The 21,804-nt window shown below is 39.2% G+C and overlaps 1 long non-coding RNA gene across 3 annotated transcripts in view; it reads right to left on the reverse strand.

Moving 5' to 3' along the window:
* The window catches only part of LOC145545141 (uncharacterized), a 523,562-nt gene that overhangs the window by 191,293 nt on the left and 310,465 nt on the right, over window positions 1-21,804 (reverse strand). The gene's annotated exons all lie outside the window — the stretch shown is intronic.

A 21,804-nucleotide genomic window follows, 5' to 3' on the forward strand; every position in this document is an offset into this window, starting at 1 on the left:
TCAGCAAACCAAACTAAAAACACCTTATAAAATATTAGATCTTAAGTAATTAAAATAATGCCTCATATATATATATATATATATGTATATGTATATGTATATATAAAGAAAGGAAGGAAGGAAAAAAGCGTTAGTCATTCAGTCATGTCTGGCTCTTTGCCCCGTTCGACTGTAACTCACCAGGGACCTCTGTCCATGGAATTCTCCAGGCAAGAATACTGGAGTGGGTAGCCATTCCCTTCTCCAGGGGATCTTCCCAACCCAGGGATAGAACTCGAGTCTCTCACATTGCAGGCAGATTCTTACTGTCTGAGCCATTAGGGAATGCCCTTCTGTGTGTGTGTGTGTGTGTGTGCCCTTCTGTGTGTGTGTGTGTGTGTGTGTGTGTGTAGTATATAGCATATTCATATCACATAGGTGGTAGAATGGTTTTGACTTTTTTATTGTGAAATTAAAGGGTTTATTCACCAAGGCTTCCCTGGTGGCTCAGTGGTAAAGAATCCGTCTGCAATGCAGGAGACCTGGGTTTGATCCATGGGTTGGGAAGATCCCCTGGAGTAGAGAACAACTACCCACTCCAGTCTTCTTGCCTGGAGAATTCCATGGATAGAGGAGCCTGGCAGGCTACAGTCCATTGGGTCGCAAAGAGTCAGACACGACTAAGCGACTCTCATCTTCACTAGCCCAAATATCCCCTTTCCGTGCTTCACATATTTCTGTCTCTGATCGTTGCACATATGCTACTTCTTCCTACAAGAGAGCCTTTCCTCCTGGGCCATCCATGTCTTTTACCCTTCAAAGACCAGCTCTGAAGCATGCCCTCCATGAAGTCTCCCATCACTGTCAAAGTGACCTCTGTATTCCCTTTTCTCAGCTACTATCACAATCTTTAATGCCACTCCCTTGGGCCTGGACACATGGCTATCTTTGTACTAATGCTTGTGCTTGATTAGCAACACCCTCCCTCACTACCTCTTTCATGCACATAGACACTCTCTGTCCTTCTTTTCTGTCCATCTAGCTTATAAGTTCTTTGAGGGGGAGAAAGACGTCATCTTTATCTTTTCTAAAGCTCTCAGTGCAGACCATTCTTTTTACCTAGAGCTTGTTTAGGGGAAAGTGGCCCAAGTAAACACCTCTCCAGGCAAGAGGGGTCACAGTGTATGTGGTAGCCAAAGCCCTCAAGGGGGCAGTAAAGGACTATTTGTTTAATACCCACCAGCAGAAGTAATTGGGCTTCCCAGGTGGTGCAGATGGTAAAGAATCTGCTTGCAATGTGGGAAACCCAGGTTCTCTACCTGGGTTGGAAAGATGCCCTGGAGAAGAGAATGGTAACCCACTCCAGTACTCTTGCCTGGAAAATCCCACGGACGGAGGAGCCTGGTAGGCTGCAGTCCATGGGGGCACTTTCACTTTTCACTTTCATGTATTGGAGAAAGAAACGGCAACCCACTCCACTGTTCTTGCCTGGAGAATCCCAGGGACGAGGGAGCCTGGTGGGCTACCGTCTACGGGGTCACGCAGAGTTGGACACGACTGAAGCGACTTAGCAGCAGCAGCAGAGGCGCATAGTGGGCTACAGTCCACGGGGTCGCAAAGAGTTGGACACGACTCAACGACTTATACACACACCGCAAAAGTAATTAATATTTAAGCTTTCAAATTTTCCCAGATGGTCTCTGGTGGAGTGGAGGATTGTGGGGTGGGGAAAGTAAGTTAAATCCAGAAGGTGGAAGAAGACAAACAGGAATTATTTGCAATTTAATCCAAATAGGATCAGGAAACTGGAACAGAAATCAACCACATGATGACCATCAAATGGGTGAGAAAAAAGGAAGTCTATACAAAGACAAACACGAAGGTCCTAAAACACATATGTAAGTGGTAGAATTTAGGTTGGTCAAGGGACTAGGTCAAGGCCAAGTTGATATTTTGGTAACAGAGAGGTAGACTCAAAGTATGGGAAACTAAGAGAGAAATATGAGTGGGAGGTTGGGGGGTTGGAGGAAAGGAACTATGGTCTGAGTCTAATTACTCTAAAACTTTGCTAGATTTTTTAAAATTACATTATAACTTATTTATGAGTATAAGGCTGAATCTTAAGTAAAATGTTAGCAAACAGAATTCAGCATCACCTTAAAAAACTAACCACAATATATTGTGACCAAACAGGGGTTATTCCAGAAATACTTAAGTATTCAGTTCAGTTCAGTTCAGTCGCTCAGTCGTGTCCGACTCTCTGCGACCCCATGAATTGCAGTACGCCAGGCCTCCCTGTCCATCACCAACTCCCAGAGTCTACCCAAACCCATGTTCATCGAGTCGGTGATGCCATCCAACCATCTCATCCTCTGTCGTCCCCTTCTCCTCCCGCCCCCAATCCTACCCAGCATTAGGGTTTTTTCCAATGAGTCAACCCTTCTCATGAGGTGGCCAAAGTATTGGAGACCTTCCAATGAACACCCAGGATTGATCTCCCTTAGGATGGACTGATTGGATCTCCTTGCAGTCCAAGGGACTCTCAAGAGTCTTCTCCAACACCACAGTTCAAAAGCATCAATTCTGCGGTGCTCAGCTTTCTTCACTGTCCAACTCTCACATCCATACATGACCACTGGAAAAACCATAGCCTTGACTAGACGGACTTTTGTTGGCAAAGTAACGTCTCTGCTTTTAAATATGCTATCTAGGTTGGCCATAACCTTCCTGCCAAGGAGTAAGTGTCTTTTAATTTCATGGCTGCAGTCACCATCAGCAGTGATTCTGGAGCCCAAAAAAATAAAGTCTGACACTGTTTCCACTGTTTCCCCAACTATTTCCCATGGAGTGATGGGACCAGATGCCATGATCTTAGTTTCCTGAATGTTGTGCTTTAAGCCAACTTTTTCACTCTCCTCCTTCACCTTCATCAAGAGGCTCTTTAGTTCTTCTTCACTTTCTGCCATAAGGGTGGTGTCATCCGCATATCTGAGGTTATTGATATTTCTCCCGGCAATCTTGATTCCAGCTTGTGTTTCTTCCAGCCCAGCGTTTCTCATGATGTACTCTGCATATAAGTTAAATAAGCAGGGTGACAATATACAGCCTTGACGTACTCCTTTTCCTATTTGGAACCAGTCTGTTGTTCCATGTCCAGTTCTAACTGTTGCTTCTTGACCTGCATACAGGTTTCTCAAGAGACAGGTCAGGTGGTCTGGTATTCCCATCTCTTTCAGAATTTTCCACAGTTTATTGTGATCCACACAGCCAAAGGCTTTGGCATAGTCAATGAAGCAGAAATAGATGTTTTTCTGGAACTCTCTTGCTTTTTCGATGATCCAGCGGATATTGGCAATTTGATCTCTGGTTCCTCTGCCTTTTCGAAAACCAGCTTGAACATCTGGAAGTTCACGGTTCACGTATTGCTGAAGCCTGGCTTGGAGAAATTTGAGCATTACTTTACTGGTGTGTGAGATGAATGCAATTGTGCGGTAGTTTGAGCATTCTTTGGCATTGTCTTTCTTTGGGATTGGAACAAAAACTGACCTTTTCCAGTCCTGTGGCCACTGCTGAGTTTTCCAAATTTGCTGGCATATCGAGTGTAGCACTTTCACAGCATCACCTTTGAGGATTTGAAATAGCTCAACTGGAATTCCATCACCTCCACTAGCTTTGTTCGTAGTGATGCTTTCTAAGGCCCACTTGACTTCACATTCCAGGATGTCTGGCTCTAGGTGAGTGATCACACCATTGTGATTATCTGGGTCATGAAGATCTTTTTTGTACAGTTCTTCTGTGTATTCTTGCCACCTCTTCTTAATATCTTCTGCTTCTGTTAGGTCCATACCATTTCTGTCCTTTATCGAGCCTATCTTTGCATGAAATGTTCCTTTGGTATCTCTAATTTTCTTGAAGAGATCTCTAGTCTTTCCCAATCTGTTGTTTTCCTCTATTTCTTTGCACTGATCGCTGAGGAAGGATTTCTTATCTCTCCTTGCTATTCTTTGGAACTCTGCATTCAGATGGAAATAGCTTTCCTTTTCTCCTTTGCTTTTCGCTTCTCTTCTCTTCCCAGCTATCTGTAAGGCCTCCTCAGACAGCCATTTTGCTTTTTTGCATTTCTTTTCCATGGGGATTTTCTTGATCCCTGTCTCCTGTACAATGTCATGAACCTCTGTCCATAGTTCATCAGGCACTCTTGTCTATCAGGTCTAGTCCCTTAAATCTATTTCTCACTTCCACTGTATACTCATAAGGGATTTGATCTAGGTCATACCTGAATGGTCTAGTGGTTTTCCCTACTTTCTTCAATTTAAGTCTGAATTTGGCAATAAGCAGTTCATGATCTGAGCCACAGTCTGCTCCCGGTCTTGTTTTTGCTGACTGTATAGAGCTTCTCCATCTTTGGCTGCAAAGAATATAATCAATCTGATTTCGGTGTTGACCATCTGGTGATGTCCACGTGTAGAGTCTTCTCGTGTGTTGTTGGAATAGGGTGTTTGCTATTACCAGTGCGTTCTCGTGGCAAAACTCTATTAGCCTTTGCCCTGCTTCATTCTGTACTCCAAGGCCAAACTTGCCTGTTACGCCAGGTGTTTCTTGACTTCCTACTTTTGCATTCCAGTCCCCTATAATGAAAAGGACATCTTTTTTGGGTGTTAGTTCTAGAAGGTCTTGTAGGTCTTCATAGAACCGTTCAACTTCAGCTTCTTCAGTGTTACTGGTCGGGGCATAGACTTGGATTACCGTGACATTGAATTGCCTTGGAAACGAACAGAGATCATTCTATCGTTTTAGAGATTGCATCCAAGTACTGCATTTTGGACTCTTTTGTTGACCATGATGGCTACTCCATTTCTTCTAAGGGATTCTTGCCCACGGTAGTAGATATAATGGTCATCTGAGTTAAATTCACCCATTCCAGTCCATCTTAGTTCACCAATTCCTAGAATGTCGACGTTCACTCTTGCCATCTCCTGTTTTACCACTTCCAATTTGCCTTCATTCATGGACCTAACATTCCAGGTTCCTATGCAATATTGCTCTTTACAGCATCGGACTTTGCGTCTATCACCTGTCACATCAACAGTTGGGTACCGTTTTTGCTTTGGCTCCATCCCATCATTCTTTCTGGAGTTATTTCTCCACTGATCTCCATTAGCATATTGGGCACCTACTGACCTGGGGAGTTCATCTTTCAGTGTCCTATCCTTTTGCCTTTTCATACTGTTCATGGGGTTCTCAAGGCAAGAATACTGAAGTGGTTTGCCATGCCCTTCTCCAGTGGACCACATTCTGTCAGACCTCTCCACCATGACCCATCCATCTTGGGTGGCCCCACACGGGTGGGCTTCCCTGGTGGCTCAGCTGGTAAAGAATCCGCCTGCAATGCGGGAGACCTGGGTTCGATCCCTGGGTTGGGAAGATCCCCTGGAGAAGGGAAAGGCTACCCACTCCAGTATTCTTGCCTGGAGAATTCCATGGACTGTATAGCCCATGGGGTCACAAAGAGTCAGACACAACTTAAGTATAGAAATACATTTATCATACAAATTGATATTACATATAAGAAGTATTAAATGATCTTCTCCATAGATTTTTAAATTACTTTTAACAATATCCAAAACCCATTCTAATAACAACACAATAAAATGAACAATTTCTTAACATGATTACATCTTAATATAGAAATGATTAGCCAATGCAATTTAAAGAAGTGGGTAAATTATAGTCATGAAACTTGGATAAGTAATATTATTACCTTTCTAGATATTTTGATTGTAAATCTGACAATTCTGGAAGATTCAACTGAAAAACTACTATAAGTAAAACGAGGTTTCAGCAAGAAATGGTGGGATAAAATTAATATGCAGTCGTTAATGTACATCAGAAATACAAGTAACAAAGAAATGAAAGATGTAATAAAAGAAAATCTCATCTAAAATGGAAACAAGATGATAAGATATTTGGACACAAATTTTCTAAGAACTGTATAAAACCTTTATAAGAAAAACATGAAAATATTCCTAAAGAACACAAACACACGTGTGCACACAACAAGATTTTTAATACACCATGCTTTTGAAGAAAAAGACTCAAAATCATAAAAATTTGAGTACTAAGGTAAATAAATTCAGCCCTCATTAAAACATTAGTAGTTTGTGTCCTTTGAGATACTTTTCTCCTGACTGACAAGTAGAATAACGGCTTTTCGAATTTTTTCTTTCTCCCTTTACTGAGTCAGAACTTGGACTAATGTGAGCATGAGACCAAGAAGATTAACACACTCCATATGAAGGATTTAAAAAGAAATAAGGGAAGGAGAAAGAGAGAGAGGAAGAGAAGGAATGATTAAGGAAAAAACAAATGGATTCTCAAGTTCATATAGAAATTGAAACAAGAAATATCAGCCAGAAAATCTCTTGGAAGAACAGTGAAGGTATCACTAACATGCATTATAAAACCTCCATAGTTACCACAGCGTGGGATGTAGATAGAATAGCACATAGGAGAGAACAGAATATCCATGAACAGACCTGAGTACACATGAGAATTTAGTATGTAATAAAGATGACATGTCAGGTAAGGATGAACTTTTAAATAAATGAGACACTGGTTGAATTCTGGTATAACTGGAAGTCTCTGGGAAGAGTTATCATTCAAGAGGATAACACTTAAAATGTGTTTCTTAGGCCATCTCATCAGAAAAATTAGTTGCATGTTGAAATGCAAATTCTGAGGCTCCATTTGAATCATCCATTTAATTAAATACTTGAAGGTTGCTCCTGAGAACTTGCATATTACCAGGTTTCCCAGCTGATTCTGATGAACATAAGTTTGGGAACTACTGCTTGAAAGGGTCAGACTTGGCAGAAGATAGCACAGCAATGACGGAGTCTCTTCACCTTGTGGGTGGCTGTATCTATCCTGCCACCTCAACTCACCCTCCTTTTACCCAAGTAGGTCTACAATGTTCACCATCCTGCCCTTCCCTTGTGGTTACAGTACATCGGGTTGCAAAGAATCGGACATGACTAAGCACATCACAGCATAGCATAAGCATGGTCTAGTAGAACTTGATTTCATCTTATCTAGCATTTGAGCCCTGTCTCACTGAGCATCTGTGTGGCCTTGATGGCAAGACACACTCTTTCCCTGGAGCCTACCTGTTCTTCATAATGTCTCTTTGAAGGCTAGAAGCAGATTCCCCATTTCTTCCTAATTTGAAAACTCACCTATCTTTTAAGAATGTCAACAAAGTTTCTACTCTCTAAGGAAAGCTTCTGAATCCCCGTCTGTGTAGGAAACAGAGTTCACTAATAGAAACTATGTCTAATAAATTTGCCTTGGATTACTCACCTCTACAAGATTCTCTCTGATGGTTTGCCACCTAAGGAAGTGGTTTCAAAGACTGTCATCATTACTCAAAATTCTATCACCCTTGGAGAGCAATAATTAATTAATTCCCAGTCTAGAAAATGTGTTATGTTATTCAGTGTACTTGTCAATTTTCATCATTGGGCTGATAAGCTGAGTTTATCATGCTATAGATGATTGATATTTCTTTCAACATAGTGTTTAATCATAGCAAATATCTTAAGCAAAGTATATAATTTCAGTTATCAGTTAGGAAGAAGTGATTTATAAGAACATTTGTATTACTTTTGGTGGAATTAAATTGACCAGTCATTGACTTGAGATTATCAATCATTCCATTAAAGACTATTTTATAGGTGTAAGCTTCCAAAATCTCATATGAGTTTACTGAGCAAGTACTTTGAGTGAGGCACTATGACAAATGATTTGCATATTTTGGGAAGAAGTCATTAAAGCAGCTTATGTATGATGCACACACTTCTTCTACAGCAGCTGGGGTAGGTTTGAGAGACTACTCTAGGGAAAAGAAGGCAGTTGACTGATTTTGTCCCCTTTTCAATGGACTTCATATCAAGAGACTGATGATGTTTGCCAGGAGGAAGAGTCCTTAACGATAATATGTTCTAAGTAGGATGTTCTTAACTAAAAGATCACTTGAAGTAAATAAATCCAGAATCTATGGATTTATAAGACAAGACTCCTTGGACAATATCACATAGGCCAAATTATACTCTGGCATATAGAATAAAGGTGTTTTCCAACTAAAATGCTCATTGCATCAAATTATCAACTTACCAAAACTAACTTGGAGCCCTCATCTGTTTTTCTGGGCCAGAGAGTTCAGGTTCAGCACAGGAAGAAAGAACTCAGAACCACATGGTCTGCCCCAGACCACTCTTTGCCTCTTTATTGCTTGCATTCTTAGAATGGTTAGCAAAATGACACTAGATGATATTTCTGATCCATGTGAGTTGATTGGAAAATTTGATTCCATATGGTAGCACATGTACCTTTTTAATTCTCACAGCTGCCAAGTTGGGTATTATTTATTTCATTTTGCAAATGAAGAGTGAAACTCAGAGAAGTTAAGAAACCTACCCGAAGTTACACAGCTAGTTAAGAAACCTACCCAAAGTTACACAGCCATACTTATGGCCATTTATTTCTAAGGCTCTCATTCTTTCTAACATAACTTTTTCTAGTTTAAATATACTATTAGTTTGAGCTTTAAATGGTATTGCTTTTGGAAAGAAGCCAGATGTTTCAAAAGTAGACATAAAGGGCCCTTATGTCATTTTCATTGCCAAATTATTTCTTTCTTCAGTTGTAAAATTGCAGTGGTGGTGGCTGGAAATCAGGTTTTACAGACTGTATGTGAAAGTATACAATGAAACAAAATATAGGAAACCCTCAAGTGACTATCTTAGAGGGTATGTTTAGTAGTGTGGGATAGTATCAAAGAATTCATGGCCTTTGTGCAGACAGGTCACCTTCTCAACACTAAACCTATGTTGGCTTAGCAACCTTCGTGGCTGTGAATTTGAAAGTACCTGAAACAGATACAGTCTTAGATAGGAGACCCATTCCAGGACAAAATGGGCAGCAGGGATTTTCAAGGTAGTTCAAGCAATTCACCCAATCCTGCACTATTTTATGAAAAAAAAAGTTATGTAAATATAGACAAGAGCGAAAATCTGATAATATGAGAACTCTGAACAGTTATACTTAGAAGGACAAGAGAGACTCTACAATTGAACTAAAATCAATAGTTTAGTGCAAGGACATGGAAGATTAACTGCAAATTATACATAATGAGGAACTAGCAATAAAAAGGAAATGCTTTAAAGAAAAATCAGGTTCTAGTGCTGAAAAGAACAAGAACAGACAATTCTCAGAAACAGAAATGAAAATGGATAATAAAATACAGAAAATCCATAAAACAAAAATTTTATCAAATTATCAATAATTTAAAAAAACGAAATAATTTAATTTTGATCTTTAGGAGGTAAAACTCGTAGTGGAGATTTAGCTCCTAGTGGGATTTTAAATAAGCATCATCTTTCTGGAAAGCAACTGAGGGACATGTATAAAAAGCCTTAAACATGTTTATATTTTTTTGACTAAATCTGGCATGAATTTATCTGAAAGAAAAAAAATACCAGGTAATATACTGTGATTTGTTTATAATAGTAAAAACTGAAAATAGCTGAAAGGAACAATAAAAATTATTAAACTTAATCATATGTCAAAACATATTATATAGGAATAAAACACATGTTCTCCTTAATAAGGTGTGAAGATGTTCCCAGTGTTTTATTTTTACAATTAAAATAATACTCTATAAAAATACTTTGGTGGCCCTAATAAGCAGACTGGGAATATAGTTTTGGCTTCCCCCCTCTACCCCCAAAGCCTCGTTTAGAATTCCTTTTGGGCAATAGATCTTCCAAGATTGCCTTCCCAGAGAATATTCTAATTGCCAAAGGAGACCAGGGGGATAATGCTGCTGGAATTCAGATTTAGAAAAGAATAACAGACAGGACTAAAAAGAGTCTTCATTAAAGGAGACTTTCCAATAAGGCACAATCTGGAATTGCTTCTTTATGTAAGGTAAGAAAAGATTATGCAAACTTTCATTTGTAAAAGTGACTTTATTATTAATGGCAACAGCAAAATCGGAGAAGGCAATGGTAATCCACTCCAGCACTCTTGCCTGGAAAATCCCATGGACGGAGGAGCCTGGTAGGCTGCAGTTCATGGGGTCGCGAAGAGTTGGACATGACTGACTGACTTCACTTTCACTTTTCACTTTCCTGCATTGGAGAAGGAAGTGGTAACGCACTCCAGTGTTCTTGCCTGGAGAATCCCAGGGATGGCGGAACCTGGTGGGCTGCCATCTATGGGGCTGCACAGAGTCGGACATGATTGAAGTGACTTAGCAGTAGCAGCAGCAACAGCAAAATAGTGATATCCCATGACAGTAATTGGAGTTCTAATACCCATTACTTAAAAAATGCATGATGAAAATGCTTCTGTGAATTCAGTTATACTTTAAATGACTGCCATTTTGTCAACTGCAATAACATCTATTCAGTACATACATTTAAAAATAGAGGCTTGCATATGCTAAGACACTCTGCTTATTCCACCTATAATCAAAGCTTGTACTAGTATACGAATTCACAGTTGCCTTACAATAATTACATGATCTCCCAGAGGGAACGGGAAACATGTGTATGCATTGGTGACAAGATAAACTGAAAAATCTTCTTTGCCTTCTTCTATTAGAAGCACACTAGAGTCAAGATAGTTTAATTAGAATTGGTGTATCAGAAATGGCATAATTTCTGATATCACAGAACATCAGGAGAATAAACTTTGGCAGCTTCTGTGGTGGCTAATCATTATAGTTTCTCTGTGGCTCTTTTTCCATCTAGTGAATCAATGACATTGCTCGCTTCTGAGGACAGGGAGAGGAGAAGCTCAGATAGAACCTTAGACTAACAGCTAATCTGAAGCAATTAATAGATTTTTTTTTTTTTAACTTACAGAAAGCACACTCATCTTAAACAAAGAAGCTTTAATTTATAAGAACAAGTTTAGGGACTTCCCTGGTGGCCCAGCGGCTTCCCTGGTGGTTCAGTGGTAAAAACAAACAAACACACTTGCCCACCAATGCAGGAGACTGGGTTCAATCCCTAGGTTGGAAAGATCCCATGGAGAAGAAAACAGCAACCCACTCCAGTATTCTTGCCTGGGAAATCCCATGGACAGAGGAGCCTGGAGGGCTACAGTCCATGGGGTTGCAAGAGTCAGATACGACAGTGACTGAGCGTTCAGCACATGCACTGGTGGTCCAGTGGCTAAGACTCCGAACTCCCAAAGCAGGGGGCCCCGGTTCAATCTCTAGCTGGGGAACTAGATCCCACATGCCACAACTAAGAGTTTGCGTGCTGCAGCTAAGACCCGGCATAGCCAAATAAATAAATGCAAATAATTTTTTAAAAAAAGAACAAGTGTAAAGGCAAAGAGTTTGTGTTTTGAAATCCAGAGGGACCTGGCTTGGAAAATCAGGCCAAAGCTTGGAGGGCTAAAGCACAGAGTTCATAAAAGATTAAACATAACATAGGAAGTGATGAAGGCCACATATAAGGAGCTTATAGTACAGAAAGGTACTGTAAAGAAAACACTCTCATTTTTCTGGGCTACAGGGAGGATCCTAAAAAGAAAGAGAAAGGGAGTACATTTGTCTGTGTGGACTGCCATAACAAAATACCACAAATTGGATGACTTAAACTAATAGATATTTATTTTCTCCCAGTTCTGGAGATTTGACATGTAAAAGCAAGAGGCCAACAAGGTTGGTTTCTGGTGAGGACACTCTTCCTGTCTTGCAGAGAACTACCTTCTTAATGTGTCCTCGTATGGCCTCATTTCTGTACATATACGCACATACAGAGATCGCTGGTATCTCTTCATCTTCTTATAAGGGCACGAGTCTTATCGGGTGAGCAACCCACCCTTATGATCTCATTTAACATTAATTAGTTTGTAAAGACCCTATACTCAAATACACTCATATTAGGGTTAGGACTTCAATGTGTAACAGGTAGAGAAGAGAGAAAAGAATTAGGTTTATGTAGAGTACCTCCATCTACCTCCTCCAAGAGAAGACCTGAAGTGAGGTGTCGAGACTATCAGATTATGATACAAGGTGAGCAATCAATCATGTCTATGTGATGGAATCTTGATGAAAGTTCTGGACACAGAGACTCAGGTGAGCTTCCCTGGTTGGCAATACTCCATGCATACCGTCACACTTCACTGCTGGGAAAGTAACACATTAACTGCATGGGGAGAGAACATGGAAACTCCAAATTGGTACTCACTCATTCCTTCCTTGACTGGTTTTAATTTGTATCCTTTCCTTGTAGTAAACCATAACTGCTTACAATGCAGCCCTCATAATGAATTATCAGTTTTGAGGGTGGCTTTGGGGACTCTCTGAACTTGGAGCTGGTGTTAGAAAGGGGATGATCTGTGGGAGTTATGCTGTTCTCTTTTACTCTTCATTTGTCTAACTGATGCAGAGGACACAAGAAGAAAGGCACAGATTAGCAGCAGAGGGAGAGCTTACTGGAAGGCACACTCCTGCAACATCTTAAGTCTTACAGAGTTTTCTCTTGTGCTTATGAGAGTGTGTTAACTAGAATCAATATGTGGTCTTTGCCATTGTAAAACTTCTGAAATCTCCCCGTTCCTTCAATAAGAAACACACACACACACACGCACACAAACTTTTGTCTGTTTACATAGCTAATGTTTGATCAGACCAGGCCAGCTGGATGTGTTGGTGAAAGGAGAACAAGGCCAGATGGTTTCCGCTAATTTTCAAGTTCTCTTGGTGAAGCGAGTGAAAATGACATTGGCTCCTTGGGGTAAGACATAATACAGAGGGTCACTAATGGCAAGAGGTGGAAATAATGATTCAGATATGGGAGAGGAGAGTCCTTGACCCATTTTGAACTTAACTTTTATGGCAAGGTCCAAATAAATTTTTAAAGGTTCTAGTTTGCAATTGATTACAAATTCCAAAATAATTTTAAAACTAACAGGACATTTCCCAACTCTCCTTAGAGAAGAGTTTAAATATATTCTTTTGCTCTCCTTAGAATGGTAATATTTATATACTTTTCTCTGTCTGCATGAATGGCCCAATTTTTATGTCCCTCACATTCTAGCAAGTAAAGTATATTTCTCTTAGTCTTGCTAAGAGTAAATAATATTATCATCAGGCTAAATTATGAATCGTGATGTTGTAGTTCTGGATGAAGAAGTCTATTTACTCATTTTCCCATGTCTTAATACAAAACAGTGGGAGAGAGAAAACAATAAACAGATACATTTTGCACATAAAAATAAACACGAGTAAAAATGTATAAACATGATAGCAGTGAACAGAAGATTAAAATTTAAACAAACTTACTAGATAACTTTTAGTATCAGGGAACTGTAGTCAGTCAAAAGACATGTACACAAGCTGTGGAACATGACTATTGGCTTTCTACATTCACTGACATTCATTGTTCTATTAACCTGTGTTAGAGCATTCAAAGACTGACTAAGAACTGAGAGCATTCAATGATCAGTGTCTGTAAAACACAAATGTTAGTTATTTTATTATAATGGCAATAAAATACATAATAGCTGACATCAGAAACTGCTATATACTTTTCCAGGCTTATCTCATTAAGTATTATCAATCAAATCATTCAAATCAGTCTAATGATAGAGCCTACTCTTTTAACAAATACGCTGTATACATTCTTTGAAACATGAACAATATCTGATAATGGTATCACGATTTAATGTATAAAAGCTCTTTTGACATAAAGAACAGACCTCTGGACACAGTGGGAGAAGGAGAGGGTGGGATGATTTAAGAGAATAGCATTGAAACATGTATATTATCATACGTAAGACACATAGCCAGTGGGAGTTTGATGTATGACACAGGAAAGCTAAAGCCAGGGCTAACAACCTGGAGGGATGGGGTGGGAAGGGGGATGGGAGGGGTGTTCAGGAGGAACGGGACACATATATGCCTATGGCTGATTCATGCTGATGTCTGGCAAAAACTATCACAATATTATAAAGTTATTATCCTCCAATTAAAATTTTAAAAAAATTTATTTCTTTATTTTAGTTGGGGGCTAATTACTTTACAATATTGTAGTGGTTTTTGCCATACATTGACATGAATCAGCCATGGGTTTACATGTGTTCCCCATCCTGAACCCCCCTCCCACTTCCATCTCCATCCCATCCCTCTGGGTCATCCCATTGTCCCAGCCCTGAGCATTTGTCTCATGCATCGAACATGGAATGGTGTTCTGTTTCACATATGATAATATCCATGTTTCAATGCTATTCTCTCAGAACGTCCCACCCTCACCTTCTCCCTCAGAGTCCATAAGACTGTTCTATGCATCTGTGTCTCTTATTCTGTCTCGCATTGGGTTATCATTACCATCTATCAAATTCCATATATATGCATCAGTCTACTGTATTGGTGTTTTTCTTTCTGGCTTACTTCACTCTGTGTAATGGGCTCCAGTTTCATCCATCTCAATAGAACTGATTCAAATGTAATCTTTTTAATGGCTGAGTAATATTCCATTGTGTATATGTACCACAGCTTCCTTATCCATTCGTCTGCTGATGGACATCTAGGTTGCTTCCATGTCCTGGCTATTATAAACAGTGCTGTGATGAACATTGGGGCACACGTGTCTCTTTCAAGGCTGGTTTCCTTGGTGTGTATGCCAAGCAGTGGGATTGCTGGGTCATATGGCAGTTCTATTCCCAGTTTTTTAAGGAATCTCCACACTGTTCTCCATAGTGGCTGTACTAGTTTGCAATCCCACCAACAGTGTAAGAGGGTTCCCTTTTCTCCACACCCTCTCCAGCATTTATTGCTTGTAGACTTTTGGATAGCAGCCATTCTGACTGGTGTGAAATGATACCTCATTGAGGTTTTGATTTGCATTTCTCTAATAATGAGTGATGTTGAGCATCTTTTCATGTGTTTGTTAGCCATCTGTATGTCTTCTTTGGAGAAATGTCTGTTTAGTTCTTTGGCCCACTTTTTGATTGGGTCATTTATTTTTTTGGAATTGAGCTGCAGGAGTTGCTTGTATATTTTTGAGATTAATTATTTGTTCGTTGCTTCATTTGCCATTATTTTCTCCCATTCTGAAGGCTGTCTTTTCACCTTGCTTGTAGTTTCCTTTGCTGTGCAAAAGCTTTTAATTAGGTCACATTTGTTTATTTTTGCTTTTATTTCCAATATTCTGGGAGGTGGGTCATAGAGGATCCTGCTGTGGTTTATGTCGGAGAGTGTTTTGCCTATGTTTTCCTCTAGGAGTTTTATAGTTTCTGGTCTTACGTTTAGATCTTTAATTCATTTTGAGTTTATTTTTGTGTATGGTGTTAGAAAGTGTTCTAGTTTCATTCTTTTACAAGTGGTTGACCAGTTTTCCCAGCACCACTTGTTAAAGAGATTGTCTTTTCTCCATTGTATATTCTTGCCTCCTTTGTTAAAGATAAGGTGTCCATAGGTACGTGGATTTATCTCTGGGCTTTCTATTTTGTTCCATTGATCTATATTTCTGTCCTTGTGCCAGTACCATACTGTCTTGATGACTGTGGCTTTGTAGTAGAGCCTGAAGTCAGGCAGGTTGATTCCTCCAGTTCCATTCTTCTTTCTCAAGATTGCTTTGGCTATTTGAGGTTTTTTGTATTTCCATACAAATTGTGAAATTATTCATTCTAGTTCTCTGAAGAATACTGTTGGTAGTTTGATAGGGATTGCATTGAATCTATAGATTGCTTTGGGTAGTATACTCATTTTCACTATATTAATTCTTCCAATCCATGAACACGGTGTATTTCTCCATCTGTTTGTGTCCTCTTTGATTTCTTTCATCAGTGTTTTATAGTTTTCTATATATAAGTCTTTTGTTTCTTTAGGTAGATATATTCCTAAGTATTTTATTCTTTTTGTTACAATGGTGCATGGTATTGTTTCCTTAATTTCTCTTTCTGTTTTCTCATTGTTAGTGTATAGGAATGCAAGGGATTCCTATACACTAAAAGAGCTCTTCTGCTTTTATCATCTTACTCAATTTTTGCTTCCCTTGTAGCTCAGCTGGTAAAGAATCTGCCTGCAATGCGGGAGACCTGGGTTCGATCCCTGGGTTGGGAAGATCCCCTGGAGAAGGGAAAGGCTACCCACTCCAGTATTCTGGCCTGGAGAATTCCAGGGACTATACAGTCCATGGGGTCGCAAAGAGTCAGACACGACTGAGAGACTTTCTCTTTCACAATTTTCGCAGCTAGTTGTAAAAAAAAATTCTCTCTACTGTCATTTTAATCTCTGGGCTCAGAGATTTTGATTTCTGAGTAACTAGTCTCAAGTTGTAACTGCCAGAGTATAACTTGAATCCCAATCTTCAAACTCTATTTCAAGTGCCAGCTTCCTTGCACCACTGCTGTCTTTCTATGGGGCTATGAGTCAGGACAATATTAATTGGTTTAAAATTAGTACAGGTATCAGACTTCCCTGGTGGTCCAGTGGTTAAGACTTTGCCTTTTAGTGCAGGGGGTGTGGGTTCAATACCCAGTCAAGGAGCTAAGATTCTACATGCCTTGTGGCCCCTCAAAACATAAAACAGAAGCAATATTGTAACAAATTCCATAAAGACTTTAAAAAATGGTCTGTATCCAAAAAAAAAAAATCTTAAAAACAATAAAATTAGTGTGAGTAAAGCTCAGCATGTTTTAGGTATATAAATCAATGTGTCAATAAGCCCCAAATAACTAAGATTCCACTAGTTATTGCTCCCTATACTTTTTTCTTTTTAAATTTTTATTGGGGTATAGTTGCTTTACAATGTTTTGTTAGATTCTGCTGTACAGCAAAGTGAATCAGCCATACCTATACATATAACCCCTCACTGTTGGATTTCCTTCCCATTCAGGTCACCACAGTGCATTAAGTAGAGTTGTCTGTGCTATACACAGTATGTTCTCATTAGTCATCTATTTTATACGTAGTACCAATAGTGTGTCAATCCCAGGCTCCTACTTCCTCCCACCGCCCACCTTTCCCTCTTTGTATCCATATATTTGTTCTCTTCCCCTGTGTCTTTATTTCTGCTTTGCAAATAAGATCATCTATACCCTTTTTCTATACTCCACATGTATGCCTTCAGTTGGGTCCCCAGTGAAGAAAGAGTCAATAGGAACATGGAGAAAACCACACTGATCAGGAATTGGTAAGCTTTTTCCGAGTGGCTAGCTTGCTAGACCATAAGGTCTCCAGTTTCCATTGCACCTAATCAATTTTGCTGTTGTATGGAGGCAGTGCAGAAAATATGTAAATTAATGGTCCTGGAAATAGTCTAATAAAACTTTGTTTACAAAATCAGGCAGCTGGCTGGATTTAACTGGTAGTGTACAGTTTGCTAACCCCTTAGAGCTAAGAGGCTGAAAATAATCTTCAATGGCTACAATTGTGGTACTTAATAATCCATGACATATTCCTGAGAACTGCAAATTTTTTCTAATGTTGTCTTCTAAACACTGCATTCATATAAGTCTTAAGTGGCCCAACCCTTGTAAAATATAGCTACCAACTTGGGGGAAAAAAATACCTCATGAATAGAAAGCTAAATTACCTAGCTTCAAAATCAGATTTCTGCTCAGGTTTGCCTTTAAAAATCAACTAGAACATATTACTACATATTCATTCTACTTCTCTCTTTTTTTTTTTTCTTTACCCTGTGACCTAAAGTTTCCTATTGCTTATATATGCTTTGGTTTGGCATATTCTAAAACTGATTTAGTAACCAAGCACACTCTGTCCATTTCAGTTCTAATTGGGCTGCTCATCAAGACTCTGATGAACCACCCAAATTATTTTTCAATAACTGCCTCAGTATCTCTCTGTTTTAAAATTGTCTGTTCATATTCTGTTACTGGCCATTTACAGGGAGGATGCCCAGTCTGTAGCCAGGGATAAGGACCTCTACATCTCTCAAGATACCATGTGCTGAGTTGTATTAAATGATATTATATTTCTCTTTAATATGTGCATATCCTATTTCCTCTATTGGGCTGTAAGCCACTTTAGGGCAGGATTCATTTCTAGCTTTATACGGCAGAGTCTAGGGTAGTCTTACATAATAAATACAGTTTGAAAGAATGGTTGGGTTTAATTTAGAGAGACTGTTAAGTGAAACAAGTCAGACAGGGAAAGACAAAAACTGTATGATATCACTTATCCGTGGGATCTAAAAAATAAAATACGTTAGTGAATATAACAAAACAGACACAGACTCACAGATGTAGAGAACAAATCAGTAGTTACCAGTGGGGAGAGGAAGTATGGGAGGGGCAAGAGACAGGTAGAGAATAAAAGAATAGGGTTATCATGGGCTACCCACTCTAGTATTCTGGCCTGGAGAATTCCACGGACTGTATAGTCCATGGAGTCGCAAAGAGTTGGACACGACTGAGCGACTTTCACTTTCACTTCACTCATTATGGGATTATATGAAAGCATGTGTGTGAAACTTTTGAAAATTGTATGACACTATAGAATTTAAAGAATCATTCATTCAATAAAAAAAGGAAAACAAAAAACATGACACTGAAGAAAATTTTGCTGTTTAAATATCAAAATAAAAAAAGAAAAAAAACAACAAGAGATTGCAGAGAATACTTTTAAAGAACAGACGAGAATTTTGATATGTTCTATGTCCACAGTGCAGGAAAATGAATTGAGTCAGTCAGTGTAGGCATAATCTTTATTAATGGAGATGTAAGAGACACAAACTTGACACCACTCTCAAAAAATTCTTCAATGGACTTGGAGAGGCTAAGCCTACAAAAATGTTGAAAATATAAAAATAAACATAGTATGCTTCCAGTGGTTTCTTCCAAAATAATGTCTCTAGGGTAAACTAATATGAATCATTAAGCTACATTTTCAATGGTTGCTAAATAATAAATGTTTCCTAAGTCATCCAACAAATATTTATTGAGAATTACTACGCACCAGCGACTGTTTTAGGCACTGGATTTATGGCTGTGAACAAAAGACAAAAAAGACTTGCCTTTATGGATCTTACATTCTTGTAGGAAAGACAGACATTGAAAAAGATTAAAAAGACAGACATTAAAAAAGGACAGTAGATTGTGAAGGGTATCAGAATATGCTACCCCAGACTATGTCAAGTAGGCATATGGATTATTTTGAGCCAAAGGCTATTGAGAAGTAGCAGATGCAAGAAAAGCTCTAAATACAGGGCACGAGTTTTCCTTTTGTAAAGGAAACTTACATTTATAAAGAAATTTCTATTTGTAAAGACGCCTCCTTCTCCCATACCTGAAAGACAAATACTCTTAACTTTTATAAATGGAGAAGGCACTGATTTAAGTCTGCATAACAAACCTTAGTAAAAAAAAAAAAAAAAAATCCTTGTTTATCATAACTTTCCTGGTAATCTTCCCATAATTTGTCTTCACCACTCAAAAGCCCCAAACCTCTTTTCCATTGTTTTAGTGTAAGATGGTGTATAAGCCCAAGTTCTAACCATGCCTTTTGGGTCACTCATTGCTGGGTGCTCTCACTTGTACATGCACAATGCATGTATTAATCAACTTCGGTTTGCTTTTCTCTTGTGAATTTGTCTTCAGGCAGTCTAATTTACAAGGCCCTTGCTGGAAAACCTAATTTTTTTTCTAGAGTTGTATGTGCTACAGAGAAATATAAGTACAAAAAAAGTAAAAGGTGGTTTTAGGGGAGGGGTGGAATTTACAATAAGCTAGCCAGAGAAAGCTTCATTAAAAAAGTGTCATTTCACTTAAAGACTTGAAAGAAGTGAGGAAGTGAGCCGAGCGGTTATCTGCAGAAAAGCGTTCTGAGTGTAGGAAAGAGCAAGTGCAAAAATCCTGAGGCAGCAGCTTGACTAGCATTTCCAAGGAATGAAAAGGTATCCAGGGTGGCTGAAGCCTAGTAAGCAGGGAGGTAAAATCACAGAAGTTGGAATCAGACAGGCCATGGGCTTTTTAGATCTTTGTAAAGGTTATGCCTTTTTCTTTCTGAAAGAGATGGAAAGTCACCGGGAGTTTTAGGAAGAGGAGTAACATGACTGTATGCAGGTCAGGAAGCAAGTTAGAACTGGACATAGAACAACAGACTGGTTCCAAATAGGAAAAGGATACATCAAGGCTGTATATTGTCATCCTGCTTATTTAACTTATATGCAGAGTACATCATGAGAATCACTGGGCTGGATGAAGCACAAGCTGGATTCAAGACTGCCGGGAGAAATATCAATAACCTCAGATATGCAGATGACACCACCATTATGGCAGAAAGTAAAGAAGTAAAGAGCGTCTTGATGAAGGTGAAAGAGGAGAACGAAAAAGTTGGCTTAAGGCTCAACAATCAGAAAACTAACATCATGGCATCCGGTCCCATCGCTTCCTGGCAAATAGATGGGGAAACAGTGGAAATAGTGGCTGACTTTCTTTTTCTGGGTTCCAAAATCACTGCAGATGGTGACTGCAGCCATGAAATTAAAAGACACTTACTCCTTGGAAGGAAAGTTATGACCAACCTAGACAGCATATTAAAAAGCAGAGACATTACTTTGTCAACGAAGGTCCGTCTAGTCAAGGCTATGGTTTTTCCAGTAGTCATGTATGGATGTGAAATTTGGACTATAAAGAAAGCTGAGTGCAGAAGAATTGATGTTTTTGAACTGTGGTGCTGGAGAAGACTCTTGAGAGTCCCTTGGACTGCAAGGAGATCCAACCAGTCCATCCTAAAGGAAATCAGTCCTGGGTGTTCATTGGAAGGACTGATGTTGAAGCTGAAACTCCAATATTTTGGCCACCTGATGCGAAGAGCTGACTCATTTGAAAAGACCCTGATGTTGGGAAAGATTGAAGGCAGGAGGAAAAGGGGATGATAGAAGATGAGATGGTTAGATGGCATCACTGACTCAATGGGCATGAGTTTGGGTAAACTCCGGGAGTTGGTGATGGACAGGGAGGCCTGGCGTGCTGCGGTTCATGCAGTCGCAAAGAATTGGACACCACTGAGCAACTGAACTGAACATGACCTAATAATATGCAAGGTCCTCAGAAGAGAGGTATGATGTAGGAGGGGACATTAGAGGTATAAGGAGAAAGATAGAGATATGAAATCATCATCTAACAGAGTGGAAGAGTGAATGAAGCAGGATTCCTCAATAGGATCAATCTGTCTACTGTGTTAAGGCAAATCCACCAAGAAGCTAATGCAATGACCTACACGAGAAATATGGTGGTTTGCACCAGATTGGTGACACTGGAAGTTAAGAGAAGTAGTTGGATTCTGTATTTATTTTGAAGGTATAACCAATGGAACTCGCTTAAGATAAGATATGGATTGTAAAATAAAACCAAAGATAATACGAAGGCTTTTTTGTTTTTACCTAAACAACTGGAAGAATGAAGCTGTCATTTACTGAGATAGGAGAGATGTGAAATTGCTGGTTGTGGAGAGGAGTATATCAGGAGATCCTTCCATACATGTTAAAATTGAGATATCAACTAGGCATACAGATAGAGATGTTGGATGTATAAATTGATAGATATGAAAAATGAGATGGATATTTACATTTGGAATCATCAGCATACAGATATTTAAATTTTGTGGGGTTGGATGTAATCAACAAGGGGGAGAGAGAGTTGGCTACAAAACTTGAGATTATGGAGAAGAAAAATATGACAAACCTCAAGCAGAAATGCAAAGGCAAGTCCAGTGTGGCTATAGATAAAGCTGTGCGAGTTTCAAGGACAGGAAAAAACTGATCAGAGCAGCCAGGAAGC

The sequence above is a fragment of the Giraffa tippelskirchi genome, chromosome 4 (genome assembly GCF_054371585.1).
Source record: "Giraffa tippelskirchi isolate mGirTip1 chromosome 4, T2T-mGirTip1v1.2.pri, whole genome shotgun sequence".
Taxonomy (NCBI): domain Eukaryota; kingdom Metazoa; phylum Chordata; class Mammalia; order Artiodactyla; family Giraffidae; genus Giraffa; species Giraffa tippelskirchi.